General features: G+C 42.7%; 2 long non-coding RNA genes across 5 annotated transcripts in view; both read left to right on the top strand.

Annotated features, from left to right (window-relative positions):
- The window catches only part of LOC134436313 (uncharacterized), a 24,932-nt gene extending 13,575 nt beyond the window's left edge, over positions 1-11,357 (top strand). For all 3 annotated transcript variants that reach the window (XR_010032185.1, XR_010032186.1, XR_010032187.1), the window contains exon 3: positions 10,770-11,357. This is a non-coding gene — a long non-coding RNA (uncharacterized LOC134436313). The remainder of the gene's footprint in view (positions 1-10,769) is intronic.
- LOC134435732 (uncharacterized) lies at positions 1,920-5,521 on the top strand. 2 transcript variants are annotated; one of them, XR_010032077.1, is made up of 5 exons: positions 1,920-2,006; positions 3,451-3,565; positions 3,788-3,880; positions 4,203-4,371; positions 4,602-5,521. It is a non-coding gene; the product is annotated as an uncharacterized LOC134435732 (long non-coding RNA). The 2 variants fall into 2 exon arrangements; XR_010032076.1 differs by lacking the exon at positions 1,920-2,006 and having other exon boundaries at positions 2,505-3,565.
- Positions 11,358-17,404: the final 6,047 nt, after the last annotated feature.

Here is a 17,404-nt window from a genome sequence, read left to right as displayed (position 1 = left end):
GAAAGATTCTGAAGAAGAAGAAGAAAAATCTCAGCTTTCTGGAGGCTGAAAATGTATTTATTTCACATTTATGCCCCCATGAACAGACTCTTTTATTCAGAGCGGTTAACAATGGTGCTTTATGTGACATGTTGACATCAACCTCGGGCTTCCCACAGCCATCCACAGGGGTGAAAGGCCAATAGTAAGGCCTAGTTTGCGAATGGAAAATTCAGCCACGGCACTGCGACTGAGTATCAGTATTGTTTCAACCACGTGAGATGAGCCATGTCTCATGTATTTTTTCCACATACTGTATCTAATGCTGGAAGGCGCAGTATCAAACTTACATTTAATTTAGAAAGTGGTGTGTGATTGAATTTGCTTCGTCAAAGATGTTATTTTGGATGGGTGGATAAAACATGCCTACACATTATGTGTGGTTGATCCATGATAGTCGCTTTTTTGTTTCACCGTTCCGGCATGCTTCCGTCCTCAGCGTGATTTGGCCTCGGTTTGACCTGTGTGAGGCACTCATTCTGCGTGTGCGTGTCTTGCCCTGGTCGTGCAAACAAAGTTAGGACCCCCTTTGATCAGATTAACTTTGGAACTTAGGGTAATACAGTTGATCTGTTTTCAAGGAAAAAGAAAAGAAAAGTCTTCCTGTGACTTCGAGGTGCATGTTTGCCAGGTGACCTTTTTAAAATAACCCATTTTTAGTAAGCACTTATGCAACTTTTTAAATTTTTTGGTGAAATGTAAAGTACTCTCCTTGAATTTCTAACCGCACACCTTCACTCAAGTAATTACAACTCAGTTACTGAGTCACCAACTTAACTTTTCAATGTGCACAAACTCAATGAAATCACTCCAGCGTGCTTGTATGTGATACTCTATTTTCAATTCTTTTTAAAAATGTAGTTTTTACCAAAAAAAGAAAAAGAAGCCAAACCATGATCAGGCAATGTGGTATTTTCTGGGCCTACCAATATGTGTGAAGGCACAGAGAGGTCATGGTGCATTTTTACTTTACACAATGTCGCCATCTGGTGGTGAAATTTATACACTGCATGGCCTATGACTTATGCATAACTGTTCTAATTTTTCTCTCAGTAATTTACGATAGTGACATTTTAATAGTGAATTAATTTATAAATAATTTACAAATGGTCAGTGAATCTATTTGAATTGTCAATGTCTGTAAATAATGTGAATTAAATTATTGACAGACTATGTTGGCCTTTGGGCCCATGCACACCAGACCTTTGCACGCTCAACTAAACCCCATACCCATGGGCTCTTTCTCATTGGTAAATTTTCAATTTCATACTCATGGGATTTGATTTATTCATTCATTTTTTTGAATGGATTGTGTTCTGATTATCGAGTCTGTAGAAAATATGAGCATTACTACTACAGCACGTTTATGGAATTAAGTATACTAAAAAATGCTGGTTTTACCCTACAGATGAAAATAGATATAGGAGGACTATATATAACATTATGTTATAAAATAATTGCACATACTGGAATTCAACTGGTAGTCCAGTCAGTCTGTTTTTAACTCCACTCTCCTGTATGTCCAACAAAGACTTCATGGTTCATTTTTGCTTTCCCTTGTTTCTTGACTCACAAAACAGGATTTTCTGCATGCCTTTGTTACACATGAATGTCAAACATAAAATACAATATATGAAACATATGAAATGGTGTCATGCAGTTGCGGTGCACGTCAGAAAACCAGTGGCGTATGTCAATTTATGTAGACTAATGGGGCACATATTGCTCTGTTATAATGACTAGGGACATCCATGGGATAAAGATCCAATATGGTCCAGCTGCGTCTTGTCCAGCTAATACCGCTACGCCCATTCCCCCTTACTAGACCGCCCTCACAGTAACGCCCCTTTGGCTGTTCAACTTTCTGAAGTCAGTGACATGCTACCGAATGACAACACAAGCGCCGCGCGGGACTTTTAAAAACGACTCACTGGATGGATTTCGCTGCAGCGATCACTCAACTGTCGGTAAGATTTCAGTATTTATGCATGAATATACATAACTGTTACTTTACTAGTTGACTTTCAGTCGGAGGGCGAACATTTAACCACGGCACCACGACCCCCACCAACTAGCGGTTTTGGCTAAAGTTTTTTAGCTTCAAGGCAAGCTAACAGGCCCCCCTTCGTAAGTTTGTTTCAGATGTTGTGTGTGTAGTGGTCATAATGTACAGCACTAAATTATGGGCGGACAAAGCAACTATTAGTCCTGTGTAATTACCATTCTTGTGACTACTTAACTGCATATGTTAAGCAGGAAACTGCCTTTGGTTCCCAAATATGAACATCTGTTGCCCTCCATACCCGACTACAGGCTTCACTGCCTGGGAAATCTGTGCTAGTTTATTACAGTATTTCCAACCTGGTAGCTAGCTAGCCAGCCTGGTCAGAATGGACAAAGGCAGCACATCCATTGACAGTAAATGAGCACATCTCAGAATATTGTTACGACAATACGAGCGAGGCAAATGTGAATGGAGTACATTGTTATGTGTAAGGTAAGACGTAAGGGCTAGCCAGACTAGAATAAAAGTTAACTAGGCCTACTACGAAAAGTTAATTCATAAACGTTTTGACGGTCTTTCGAATGGTTATCCGATTGTGTGCTTGCTTGCTTAAATATCATAAAGTTCGCCACAAAGTGATCACGAAATGATCTCCGTATTAATAACAGTTTCGTGGTTTATTACTCGTTTGAATAAACGTAGTTTTGACATCCCTTTCAAATGACACGCGATGTTTTGAATGTTTGTTGTACCACGAGCTATCACGAAATGATGCTGTATTTACCCTTAAACAAATTACCGGTAAGCACTGGGCCAAAAGGTGTTTATACAGTAGTTTCTTCCTGTGCTGTGTTGTGCACGTCTGGTTCATCATCTGAGCCATCAGTAGTGTTTCTTTGAGGCAAAGATGTATAGAATAGCACTGAAAGTCGGAGGTGTCATATTTGTTCAACCTGGTGTTAATCGTAATTTCAATTATTGACCAGTGCATGTAAAGAAATTGAAAATAAAACCGACTTGACTTGACTTGTCATTGGGTCTGATTTTAAATGTGCCATATAGTTCAATGTGGGAGCAGGTTCACACACTAAATAAGACACTAAGGTCAAGCACAAGCAGATTTTTTTTTTTTTTTTAAACAATTCTCAGAGTAGATTAGAGCAGACGTTTCAGGTTGCTGCCATCAGAGAGTAGTGACTTGACCTTAGTGTCTTTAGTGTGCTCCCACATTGAAGTCTACTTTTTGGGTCCATGCACCTACTTATTTCTAAACATCTAGAGCACAACAACACCCCTGCCTCCTGATGTGCCATATAACCTGTATCTCTCCAAGTGTGTGTGTGTGTGTGTGTGTGTGTGTGTGTGTGTGTGTGTGTGTGTGAGAGAGAGAGAATGTGTGCACGCAGATATAAGAAGTTGGGGTTGATGATCCACATGATGGTGATGGACCAGGACAGCTCTGGACCTCCTGACTGGCAGCTCCATCCTCAACCTCTCTTCCTGCCCTTCACACATGTGCAGGTAAGGCCAATTTTTTAAAACTCACTGCATTGTCTGAGGCAAAAGTAGGAGAAAAGAAGTGTGCGAGTGAGTGAGAACCCGGTCATTATACATGTGACCCTTAAAGGGCGTGTGTGTGTCCTAGAACCAAGACAGTGGCAGTGTGTGTCCGTCTGCCTTTGGTTAAGGGTATCTTTAAGATACTACCTTGTTGTGGTAACATAATTTTGCTATTTCTGACAGGCAGCCAGTTTTCTGAAAGATGGTTGATGTCAGTACCAACATGTTGTGATGGAGGCTTCCACCTGAGCTGAACACAGAAACTTGCACACAGTGGTGAGTAAATCACTGAATCTGTTTTGTTCTGCACTAGACCAATACAGTAATTCCTTCATGTGCTGTGTTTATTTATAGCAGAACTTGTGTATAGAGGATAATACAAAACACTGGCACAGTAGTAGTGACCCCTGTACAGGCCAGAAGCTCTGTATCTCTTCAGCCTGGTGTTCTGCATTAAAATGATGGGTGTGATTTTTATGTAGTGTATTCTATGTATACCCTCTCGTGTGTGTGTGTGTGTGTGTGTGTGTGTGTGTGTGTGTGTGTGTGTGTGTGTGTGTGTGTGTGTGTGTGTGTGTGTGTGTGTGTGTGTGTGCAGATGGAAGCAGTCGTTCCTGTTCAGCATCGATATGCCAGTAATGGGTTTGATGAGCCACAGCATGGTGATGGACAATCAGCATCAGGACCAGGGCAGCCCACAAGGAGAACCTCCTGCCCTGCCTCGTCATCCTCAACCTCCCATCTCCCTGCTCTTCACACATGTGCAGGTGAGGCAGGTGAGGCCAACCTCTAAAATGCACACTTGACTTGAGGCAAAGGGGGGAGAATAGGCCTGCGTGCGTGCCTGCCTGCGTGCCACACTTTAAGACAGTAGCAGTGTGTGGGGGGGCGTGTGCACAAGCATATGCACATGGTCATGTCTTTCTGTAGGTAGATAGGGGGTGCTTGTTTTTGTCTTTATTTTCATTCATAACATTAGCATGCCTTTTTTTGACAGGCACGAAGCCAGTTTTCAGAGGGAGGGCTGATGACACCAGCAACTTTGGTTCTGAACCTGATCAACCCAGCACCAACCACTGTGCCGCTCCTCCTCTGCCAACTGCACCACATGGCTCCACCATCTCAAAAAGGCACAGACACTACTCCACTTCCTGCGAAGGATGAGAGAAGAGCCGACCGCCCCACATCGGCACTCACCACCTTCTACAGGGGTGTCATTGAGAGCATCCTGACCAGCAGCCTCTCTGTCTGGCATGGCAGCCGTCAAGCTGAAGACTAGAAGGCAGTACAGAGAGTGTGGTGAGCTCGGCAGAAAAGCTCATAAGATCACCCCGACCAGCCATTCAGGATCTGTACACTTCACACTGTTCCAAGAGGGCAATGAACATCATAAAGACACAACTCATCCAGCATACAGACTGTCCTCCCTACTACCATCAGGGAAGCGCTAGCCCGGCATGCGGTGCCGCACAAGCACACTGGGAAACGGCTCTCCTCAACGTTCTGAAGAAAACCACATGAATATTCAAAGGACACTGGAGAATATTCCATGAACACTTCTTTCACCATGCCACTTACACTTTACTCATTGCACCTTATATACAGCATCTTCACATCACCTGTATGATCTCCTCCTGCCATGTGTGTGTGTGTGTGTGTGTCCACTGTGTTTGTGTATTTATTGTCCATCAGTATGTTATTCTTCTTATTGCACACTGTTTGTGTCTCTGTGTGACTGTATTTATTGAATGTATCAGTCTGTATTTCATGTCAATGCATTACTTTTAGTTATTAGTTAAACTGCACATTGGAGACTGGTCAAACACAATTTCAAACTTTGTGTTAACCCTCCATAGATTTTTGTCAAAAAATGGAGTCTAATCTACTGTACTATTCAGGCTATCAACAGACCACACAGTTGAGTGCTGGTGTTTTATGCACTCTGAATATGAGGAGAAGGAGAGGTGACCGTTCACACTTCATAGTGTAAAAGTAAACAGAAATAAATTTTCACATTTCATTCCTGTCTCGTCCTCTTCTTTCAGCAATGTATGTGGCCTACATGCAGGGAAGCTGACAGGGGGGGCAAAGGGGTCCGTTGACCTGGGCCCAGTGAGACGAGGGGTCCAGGAATGGGTCCTCATTACATTGTATGTAGTCTATGTATTGAGTGGGGGGCCCTTTCAGATGACTTTGTCCTGGGCACAGCCAAAGCTGTCAGCGGTCCTGATTATGTACGCACAAACACTGGTTACAATGGTAGGGAACATTTTCTCTGTTTTCTGATGGCCTTTGAATTAAGACAGGCCAATCTGGAACCTCTCCTGGATAAAGAGGTAAGCTTCAATAGTGTGGTCACTCCTAAATCATAGACAGACATGGAGTAGGCCTATAGTTGCCTGGTTAACACCAGACCTAATCACAAGTGAAGTGTCTTTCAGATCTTTTCAGATTGTGTAGAACTAAAGGCAGTGTGGGAGTTCTATATGGGCCTATGGTAATGAAGAAATCGTTTTTCTCCAATAAAACAAACAAATAGCCTATTGCTATTTCAAATACTATTTCATATATTTTTTCATTAATATCTGCTCTTTCCAAGCTGACCACATTGCCACATAAATGTGGTGAGGTGACACTCCTTTAAAAAGTCGGGAATGTGTTGCTGATGTTTTACATTGTTTCAAACGTTTCTAAGTAGGCCTAGCCTATATCATGTCTTACCAAGTGAACAACCTCGACAAAAGGGGTTTTTAAATTATTATTTTTCCGGGTGTGTTAATATCCTGGAAAGGATGTTTAATCATATAGCCTACAGAGTGACCTCGATACACAGCTAGGTAAGGTAATGTCAACGTCGTCGTGTTGACATTTTGGCGACCTGATACGTTGCTATGACAAATTTGTGCATAGCGACACGACTCCTAAACAGTAGGCTACAATGTCCGAGGTACGGGAAGACAAAGCAAAAGACATTGGGATTAGAAAACGTGTGATTTATCTCACTTTCTTCCATAAATTGTTGAGAATATTATGTCAGTGGAATGTTCAGTGAAACGTTTCTCTGGAAGATAACAATTTGCACGGGATATCTTTGTAACAAACATGGAGCCTTCATCCGGAAATGGCCTTGAAAATGACATTATGCCGTATCCCTTCACGATTGGCCAATACGGCAAATGCCGGGAACGCCCATGGGCGTGCTTGCATTAAGGGTGGAACTGTTTTACTGCAGCTGGACCCTTCTCTAAAGATCAGTAAGCTCTCACCATGACACGTTTTTATAGTGTGTGGCCGTGCAAGCATTTGCAATAATAATAGAGAATATTTTCCTCAACAAATATCCAGTGGCAGCACTAAATCCCCCACTAGCCTACATGTTAACCACACCCAATAATTCATCTAATGACAGCATTTGAGAGCAGCCTGGCCGGCGTACAGAACAGCGTGCGTCTGTCTCGTAGCGGTGGTGGTGGTGGTGGTGGTTCCCTGGGGTGTGGATGCCAGTGTGCGTCAGGGCTGGCCTGGGACCATAGAACCTCCTGGGCATTTATTTTGGCTTAAACTTCTTCGTACTATATCCTGCTTGACTTGTTCCACTGTCTATACTGAAAATGGACCAATGGGTCGCCCCCTCTAAACTGTGATGCCAATCCCTAAGAAAAACAAACAAACAAAGAAACAGTAAAGGTGTAGTTCCATGCGCTTCTGTTTTGTCATCGACAGGACCCAGACATGTAGTCCTTTTTTAAAAGATATTTTTTAGGGCTTTTTATGCCTTAATTTGTGATAGGATAGTGAGAGAGGAACAAGAAACGAGTGGAATCGAACCCGGGTTGCCAGTGTTGTAACCCAGTACCCTTATGTTAGGCCACGGTAGGGCCACAGACATCAAATCTTAACTGGAGAGAAGACACCGGAGCAGCACAGATGCGACTCTTTTCTTCATTTAATTAAGTGCACAAACTGGGGACTAATGTTTTGTTGGATGTACCATCTTCATCAGAGTCCATCTATGTTCTCTCTCTAGGTCGTCCTCAGACGAGCCTTTCATCGTTTCTTCCAGTCATCCCGATTGTCCATACATTTTTTCAATTCGCTGGTACTTTGGGTTCCTGCGTCCTTCTTGAGTATGTCCACATGTTAGTGTGGGACGTCCTCTTAACCGGCACCCACGCGACAGTTCCCACAGCACCAGTTTGCTGGCTGGCAGTTCTGCGTGCCTTTACTTTGGCAATGTCCTGCAAGTCTCATTCTCCTTACAGCAATCTTCTCGTCTTTGTTTTCCCTCATACAGGATTTCGTTGGTTACATGTTGTGCTCTTAATTCAAAGAAGAAAAGATTCACATCTGTGCCACTCCGGTGTCTTCGCTCCAGTTATAACAAACAACAGTATCAGTCACAACCGGGAAAATGCCCTGTATGCCAGATGACCAGTGTCAGCCCTGGTGTACGTCAACGCTACTTCTCCCACACACCGCCGAGGTGACCGCTGGCTGGCAGCTATAGGCCCGTTGGGTGTCTACCAGGCCCGTCGCCATAATATGCACACATGCAGTACCCAGATGTTAATGCAACACTTAAGGAGTTGGCTCTGCACTCTGAGTGTTAAACTTGACTCCCTAAGAGGTGAATTAACTCTGTGTATGATCTCCCGGGTGAATCGTTGTGGATAAACAGGGGTTCTTCTCGGAAAAGAGGAAGGAGTAGCCCAGGGCTGACTGGAAAGTCTCACTGGTGGTTAGGCAGGCTAGGCTGGGCTGTCTGTGTGCTACTAGGCTATACCCACCCCTGAAACCTCCATGTCTGTCTGTGGTCGACCATTATTTAGAGTCATAGGTGCATAGAAACTAGGCTGGTCATACTTATACCCTCCAACTCATTTAATTCGTACAGATACGTGAATTGACTGGAGGTTTATGAATGGCAAGGCCAGGCTGTGTAGCAGCCTACCACAGTTCAAATCTCACTGGTGGATAGGCTGAGTTGTCTGTGTACTCCTCGGCTATGCATACACACCCTTGAAACCTCCATATGTGTCTGTGGCCTACAAGATTTTAGGGCCATATGTGACCAAACACAGGAAAACGGGCCACAGGTAGGCCAGGGGGGACCTGGGGCTAATCATACATTCTGAGCAGAGGTGTATAAGGTGGAAGTAGAACAACATGGCAGTGCGCAAAGATGACATGCTGATTTGAACCGACTAACGCGCGTGTGCACTACGCCTTTGCAAGTTAAGGCGTGCTCCACAATGCCCTGTGACAGGTTAGAGTTAGGGATGGTTTTGGTCTGGGCACAATTTTGCAACATATACGCCAATCCCTTTCTTATTTTGCTGTTCTTGGCAAAAGTAAAGCAGCGGCAACATTGCTTTACTGACAGGTTAGGTTTAGGGATGGTTTTGGCCAGGGCACAGAAGAGAAGAGATTTTGCGTTTAGCAACAGAAATTTGCTGTGGCAAAAGAAAATCGCAGTTTAATCTGATGAAGACTGTGAAGTCGAAACGTTATCCAGCCATGAAATAATAAAAGAAAACAAAAAGGATTTTCAGTGTGCGGACCTCTCACTTTAAAACGGTCAGCCTTTGTCCTGCACCTTTTCCTGGGATGTGCACAATCTTCACCTTCAAAAGAAAATCGCAGACACGGCGGGAAAAGTGCTCAAACCTCATCACGAGACAAAAGTTAATGAAAGTAGGCCTACATTACCGTTGCATTTGAGGAGCACGACTTCACTTCAAGGTGTTGCACCAGCACAGAGAATGCACTTGCATGAGATACATACGCAAAAACATGATGTCAGCCTGAGTAGGACTGTTATGCATGTAATTACAGCACTTTGATATGACATAGCCGCTAATAAATAATATCATCCTACTAGTGTTGTAATTACATCTGGAACAGTAGGCCTACTTCTACTCCTCCTTTATACATCTATGATTCGGATGGTGCCAATTGTAAGCTTTACAATGATATCTTACACATGGCAATCCGATGTATTCTGAGGAATCTGTGGGTTTTTGAATGTGTTCCCATCTTGAGTAGAAAAGAATTCAGCTTTTCAGCTCCGAAAGTTTCTCTTAGCCGTAGAAAAGACTTGAACTTAGCCCTTTTAAAGGGAACATGCACTGTATGCTTTCAGATAAACCAATATTTTTTCCCTGACATGTTGAATAGCTTTTCAAGACTTCAACTTTTGCGAAACTAAAAAATACCTGTACGTAGGCTATTGGTGATTTTCTCAGTTTCGCTCTGAGACACATGTGACTCTTGAAAATCGATCACATATAGGCACACAGGCTACAGCTGGGCTGTCTGTGTGCCAGGGTTCCCACGCCTCAAACCAGCCTGTCTGTGGCCAACAAGATTTTAGGGCTACCATGATGTATAGTAACATACAGTATCTCAGCTTGACGTAACATGTATGAGAATTTACTGTGTGCTTGAGTGGGTGCTGCAAAAACCTTGTGTTGGAAAAGAAAGTGAGCACTAAAGTGGTCCTACAAAAATAATGTCTAGACCTCAGAATTACATGGGAAAGCGTCCGAAAGTAACACTCTTTCCCATACCATTTTCCTCATTCCTTAGTAACAGTATCATCTTTCAAAATTGTTTAATGACAATGTTGGTAACCACATTGACATTGAGTGATCATCTGATGAAACAATCTGACAAAGGCATATGTAGGCCTACATTTGTTGCGAGGACAAATGTTAAAAACTCATGCCGAGCTTCTATGTATATTTAGTGATGATGGTGATCAACTCTGAAGCAGTCTGTTGCATTCTTTTTCTTCCAATATTTTTGGGTATTGCTTCTTCTTCTCTCTCTCTGAATGTACCATAGGCCTACATTATCATTTGTGTATTTATGTATGCGTCTGGACACTTTTATTTCCTCTGGGACCAGTAGGCCTACAGTTACTCGTACTTCACTCGCTTAAGTCTATGCTGAGTTTGTATGTTTACCAACGATATACTGTATCCTGAACAGCTTGTTGCATTTCCAAAGTCGTCCAACATATTTCAAATTCCTTCATGTAAACTAATATAGTGGTTACTGTATAGCGTGAAGCGAAGGCCTTCCACTGATCATGAATTGGCTTGCGCCTGCATAACTGATATTGTGCAAAACCTGATTCGTCATCATCTGTTTGTGATTACAGCTCATGGTCCTGAATACATTTGTTTGGCAGGCGCTCCTCAAGGCAAAGAACGTGGCACACTCTCAAGATCGTCCCTCCGTTATTCATCAGAATCCAGATGGAGTGTCCTTGGCTCACGTACCTACAGTAGACTATGTCCCTATAGAATGACAGAAAATACTTTGGCATTTTATCTTTAACTTACATAATCTTGTTACACTGAATAAAGAAAGGTCTTATGAATCGCCCATGCCATTCAACATATACAGTTTGACTTGAAAATTATATAATACATGATGGAGGTATTATTCAGGTGCTAAGGCCTTGAGTTCCTTGTAATATTTCTCATGGACTGTATGTCTTCAATGAGCGTCTTTTTTCCTAGTCAACAACATTTGTTATTTAACTCAATAAAATAAAAAAGCTGCAACTAAACATTTAGAGGCCGTGTGGAAGATGAAGGGGGACAGTGTGGGACTAAAGCCCGTACTCTGGCCTCCCACCTCCCACTTCATGGCTCTCTGGTGGGCCACAACCACAAGTCACACGGCCTTTTAAAAACATCCTAATCAACAAGAAATGAAGGCACAGAGACACGCGTTTGGTCTAAAGTCGTATTTTAATCCTAACACTTATTGGTTGGTTAGCCCCCTTGCCCCCCCCCTCCCGCAATCCCCCTCCTTCCCACCCCCTTCCTCCCTGCCCCCACCCCATACAACAGGCACACCGAGAGCAATGAGTAAGGAACAGTTCCAACAGTCTGGACAAAAAAAAAGGGGGGTAAAAGCCCAAAAGGAAGGGGGTTACAAACTCGGGGTGCCAAGAGGGCACAGGAGGTAACACACTAACAGAGGAGGGAGATAACTCAAAAAAGAGGCTAATACAGTAGGTCACAGATACAGAGATTTTCTTCTTCTTCAGTTGGAAAGAAAATGACACATCATCACCACCACAATCGTCGCCACCATGGTCATCCTCACCGAATGTCAGTTGTTCCTAGCAAGAACTTCTGAAGTCTTTTTTTTCTTCTTTTTTAAATTCTTTTTTTTTTGCTGTCTAAATTAAAGCCCAACAGTTTAAAAAAGAAAAATTATGTCTATCACGATGCTGTGTATAAGAGAGTAACAGAAAGGTTTTTTTAAGATATGGTGTAGCTCTTTGGTTTTCACTATTGAGGTTTTTCATTAGTAAAAGCTTTCTTTGCAAATCCTCGTTTTTTACCTTTGGATTTAAGCTGTTTTTTTGTGAAAAGAAATAAAATTGAAAGAAAAAATGTGAACTCATCTTTTTTATTCATCATATAACTCAATAAAATAAGGGAGGGGTGAGTAGAGCTGGTCTCTGTGTGGATCTCACTTAGTTTTTTGTTTTTGTTTTTTATTCCCCCCAAGTCCCAGCCAGAATGACATTTGGTGTTGGGATTGAGAACTAAAACCCAAGCGTTTGGCCGCCATTTCAAGAGAACTCCATCTTCAAAAGCACATTAATGCTAATAACCATCATGATGACTCAAGGTAACATTTGTGTTATTCTGGTTGGTGTTAATAAATCTTAAAGTGATACAAAATCGAGGCCCCTTCACACTTGCATATATGGAATAATCTTGCAAAGTGGAAACTGTGTGTGTGTGTGTGTGTGTGTGTGTGGGAGACGTGTGGGGTGACACCACGGAGGTTAAACTTTGGTATCACTTTGGAGCCTCCGCAGTGAGAACACCCATGCACGCTCGCCTACACAACCACACACGCACGCACCCACACACACTACGTAGAAACTAAAGAGGAAAAAAATCAATATGGCCAAGCAGCATTTCTGCCTTTGCTTTGGGTCTCAGTCATTAGGTGTCGTTTTAGGTCTTTGTCTCTGTCCTGCCTGGCAGTTGTATGTCCAGCCAGCTTCGTCGTGAGGTTGTCATTAGGAAAATAAAGTCCACAAAGGGAGAATGGTGTTTTTGGGGGAAGGAAGTTTCTTTTTTTCTTTAAAAACAAACAAACAAACAAACCCTTAAAATCACACGTCTGAAGCTATTTTAACCCTCTCCTGAGCCTGGTTACGTTTCACATTTAAAGCTTTCATCTAGTTGTTTTTTTTTTCTTCTTTTATCATAGGACATGAGGTATGTGACACAGTGTCTCGTCCGTACATACAGTACACACATAATCCACCTCTAGCATTGGATAAACACAACAGGAGGAGATACCAACAGAGAGAGGGAGAGAACTGGAACTTTGAATGAAAGCGAGCCATGCTTGGATCTTTGAAAAGTATGACCACTCGGGGGTAGTCATGGAAGGCAAAGCAAGAGCTGGTTTTCAGTCAGTGCTCTTGTCCTCTGTCGGTGTCTCCTCCAGGAGTGTGGGTGGCGCTTCTAATCAAAGACAGCCATTACAAAAAAATCAGCTGCTCACCTCACATAAGAGTCCTTCAGGCATCTCTTCGTTTTCTTTATGTGTGTGTCTTTAGTTTTGGTTTTTTTAAGAATTGGCACATCGTTTTCAAAAAGACATTTTTTTTCCTTTCCTCGACATAATCTCTCAGCCATACCTGGTTCTTAAGCCACCCCACGATCCAGTTTTCATACAAATACTCAAAACAGATCAGCCAATAAATAAACAGTACATAAATACATAAATAAGCAAATTAAAGATAGGCCTATTTAGAAATTAAATTTCATAAAGGTACAATTTATCAATAAAACACAGCCCCTCCCATGAATAAATACAAATCTTCAAACGCAAATCCCCAAGAGAGATAGAGAGAGAGAGACAGTTTAAAGCTTTTGGTCTAAAATCAAGTCGTTATCATCGTCATCATGAACAACATTTCGTAAGGATTTTCACAACCTTTTTTACATTAGCAATAAGTAAGCAGTAGAACATATATCTCTTTTTTTCCTACAAAATCTATTGAAGCACTAACAGGTACATTCCCTCTAAAAGTGTTTTGTCAACTCGTACGTCAGTTGATACTGAGCCCGCCCACCCCCCACCCTACGATGTTTCTCATTGGCTTCTGTGGTTTGGTGTTCACTACGGTGTGTGCGACATTCAAAGGCTTCAGCAGTATCTCAGGAACATGCTGTTCTTGAAGAGTGTTCCGACTACCGGTTCCTTCTGGTTTGGTCTTTAGAATGGAGGATGCTTTCCCTCTGAGCGGTCAACATTAGAGTGCTCACTCCACACACACACACACACACACACACACACACACACACACACACACACACACACACACACACACACACACACACACACACACACACACACACACACACACACACACATGCCTATACTCATCTACTGTGGGAGAGAACGTGGCTATGTTGTTAGCACACATGGCATACAGCATCTGTGCCTGCATACATGCCCACCTACACACACACACACACACACACATCCACACTCACACATACAAACACTACAGTACACAATGCACACACACAAGCACACACAAATGCCAACAACTCCCACTGATTCACACACACACACACACACACACACACACACACACACACACACACACACACACACACACACACACACACACACACACACACACACACACACACACACACACACACTTAACACTTCCCTCCGCTGTCTTCCCAAAAGGCTTAGCACCACCTGTTCCTTCCCACCCATTTTGTGCATTAGTTTGGTTTCGCTATTTGGTTTTGCTTTGTGAGTGAAAAAGAAACATGTTCACCTAGGTTTTTTTCAGTTTTGGCTTCGGTCTTTGTCTTTGTATCACAAACATTCTCCATCAAACAAATGTTTTTGGAAGCTACATTTTCACAGTATCAGTTTTTCAGACCACCTGATGAGAAAACAACCATCCCTCCCAACCCACCCATGACCCCCACCCCCAGCATTTAAAACGCAAAGAACCACGAGAATATGAAAATAAGGAATACGTCACCCCAGTCAACCCGCAATATGAAAAGCAATGACACGAAATTCATACAATTATTATAGACAGACAGACCAAGTAGAGCGAAATGTAACAAAAAAAGAAAAACAAAAAAACGGAAACAAAAAAAAACAAAAAAATATATATACTTTTGAAGTTAGGTTCAGCGAGGTGAGAAGACACTCCTCAGTCCAGAGACGAAGAGACAGCAAACGTTGAGGACAGCAGCTCGACAACGCAGACTAGAGAGAGAGAGGGAACTGGCGGCGGCACACACGCTAGACCAACTCTTCCGCTAATGGCTAGCTCATGAAGGCCTCGCAGAAGAGAAGAGTGGAGGCGTGGCCAGTGCCTTGGGCTTCCGTTGCCCTTTCCAAGGGTTACCCTCGCCTCTGTCTCTCTCTCCATCTCCTCATCTTCTCTGGGTCCTCATCTCATCTTCGTTTCATTTTTGGTTTTAAAATGTTCATTCAGTTTTAAGTTAAGATCAGTTTGAAAGTCCTTTGTAACATTTTGGTTTTGGTTTACATCTTGCTTGTTTTAGGTTTTATTTGGTTTTGATTCCCCATTTCGTTCCGTCTCAGCAGTGTTTTTTTATTCTTTTCAAAACAATCCGCTGGTCCCCTGCTCAATTATTTCTTTGTCTTCTATTTTTCCCCTCTTCTGCCAGCTGGTCCTCCGGTCTTGTTTTTTTTCTCACTCGAACCAACCCGTCAACAATCCGTCCGCCGTACTTTAATTTCCCTCCATTTTTTTGGCCCTTGGATCGTATCTTTCTGAGGCGTGGGTGAGGGGCAGAGGGAAGAGAGGGCAGGGCGCGTGAGGGACACGTGACTGCAGTCATAGGTCACTCCTCTTTCGTCAGCTTTTTTTTTATAAGTCCCATTTTTTTGTTCGGTATTTTATTTGGTTTGTTCTACTCTTATGTGTTTGAAGTTAGTCAGTTCTTTTTTTTCTTCTTCAAACACGGCTGAGGTCTCGTCTGAACACTTGTTCACCAACACTCTGCGGTTGGACAAACGCTTTGGTATCCGAGAGAGAAATAGAGAGAGTGAGAGAGAGAGAGTCTGGAAACAAAAATGAGTGGAAAATGTGAAAAAAGGTAGAAGGAGGCATCCTGTTTTCCTTTTGACCTTACAGTCATGTGCGGGCAAATAGAGAGAGAGAGAGAGAGAGAGAGAGAGAGAGAGAGAGAGAGAGAGAGAGAGAGAGAGAGAGAGAGAGATCGCATCTGTGTCTGTGTGTGCTCGATTCCGAGTTCAACCGGAATGTATGAGCAAATATGGGCAGTTGTGCATGCCTGAATGTACAATGCGCACATACACTGGATATGTTTGACCTGCTGACAACTGCACTTCTGTGCAGTGTACGTACACAGAATACAGAAAGAGTATGTGCTACTGGGCAGCACATGAATGCCTGTATGGTTCAAGCACAGTAGCTTGACGTGTTATGCGCGCATAGCCATCTAGCTAAACTGTGTGTCGTGGTTTGTTTGAGAGATGAACTGAATATTTACAAGGCGCTTTACATTGTGGACTGTAGGGTCAAAACTGGGAGACAAGAGCCTCATGCCCATTGGATGACAGCATGATGTAGAAACCATGGTGATGGGCCAGCACAGCGCTAGTACAAACCAACAAAAAAGTAAAATAATAGAGTATCGTCATATGTATAATTGATATTCTCAGATGATGTAACAATCAAAACAAAAGTGAGTCTGAAAAAAGGTAAGAGTAGAGGTAGATTGAGAGACAAGAACAAGATATGAAAACTGAATTGTGTTCGACACAAAAATTGTGATTTGTATGTGGTAATGATAATAAAAATGCATGGAATGGAAATGGCTGAGTTTTGAGCTAAAATACAAGCAAGGCAGTATGAGTAGGACGGGACGTAAAAAGAAAAGAGAGGAATGTTTTTGGTAGTTGTGTTGAGCTGATGCGCTGAGCCAACATTGGGTCAGCTTTTAAAGTCTTTCAGTAAAGCTTTTCATTCCGTTTCTTTTTGGTATTTGGTTTTCGGGTTTTTGGTATTTTTGAAGATTTTGGCATCTTTTTTTTTGTCTTTGTGTGTCTTTTCTTTTTAAATGTTCAACGTTCACTTTTTTGGTTAAAAAAAACTTCTTGCCATCACTTCACAAGTCTTTGCTCCTTTCTTTTTTCCCAATGCCATTGTGTCACCCGTCTTTCGCACAGTCACATTTTGGTTTCGTCATCCCTGCCCTCTTTTTTATCCATCCATCCATTCTTTGAGGAAAGTTGCTTGTTTGGTTTGTTTTTTCTCAAGAGAAAGAAATGTACAGTTTCACTCACAGCCGACACAAAACTGCTCCGTGCCACCTCCCCAAACTGAATAGATAGATCATTAAATTTTTGGTTTTTATCACTCTCCTGTTCTCTTGTTCTCTTCTCCACTCTGTTCTCCTTTCTTCTCATCATTTTTTCTTCTCTTCTTCCTCCTCCTCCTCCTCTTCCTCCTCCTGTTGTCTGGTCTGTATTATATTTGGCTTGGAAAGACTTCATGAGAGAAAGAGAGAGCGAGAGAGGGTGAGCGAGAGAGAGAAAGAGAGAGAGAGAGAGGGAGAGAGGGATAGAGAGCAAAAGTGAGAGAGATGGCTTTGGTTGAAAAAAGGCGACTGACTCCATCATGAATCTTCCAGCCTCCCACGTCTTCCTGCGCTAGGCGGTCGGTCGCGGTGTGGGAGGTGGGAGGTGGTGGTGGTGGGGGGGCGGGGCTGTGAGGCG

Source organism: Engraulis encrasicolus, chromosome 20 (assembly GCF_034702125.1).
Source record: "Engraulis encrasicolus isolate BLACKSEA-1 chromosome 20, IST_EnEncr_1.0, whole genome shotgun sequence".
Taxonomy (NCBI): domain Eukaryota; kingdom Metazoa; phylum Chordata; class Actinopteri; order Clupeiformes; family Engraulidae; genus Engraulis; species Engraulis encrasicolus.
This window is presented reverse-complemented; position numbering and strand designations above follow the sequence as displayed.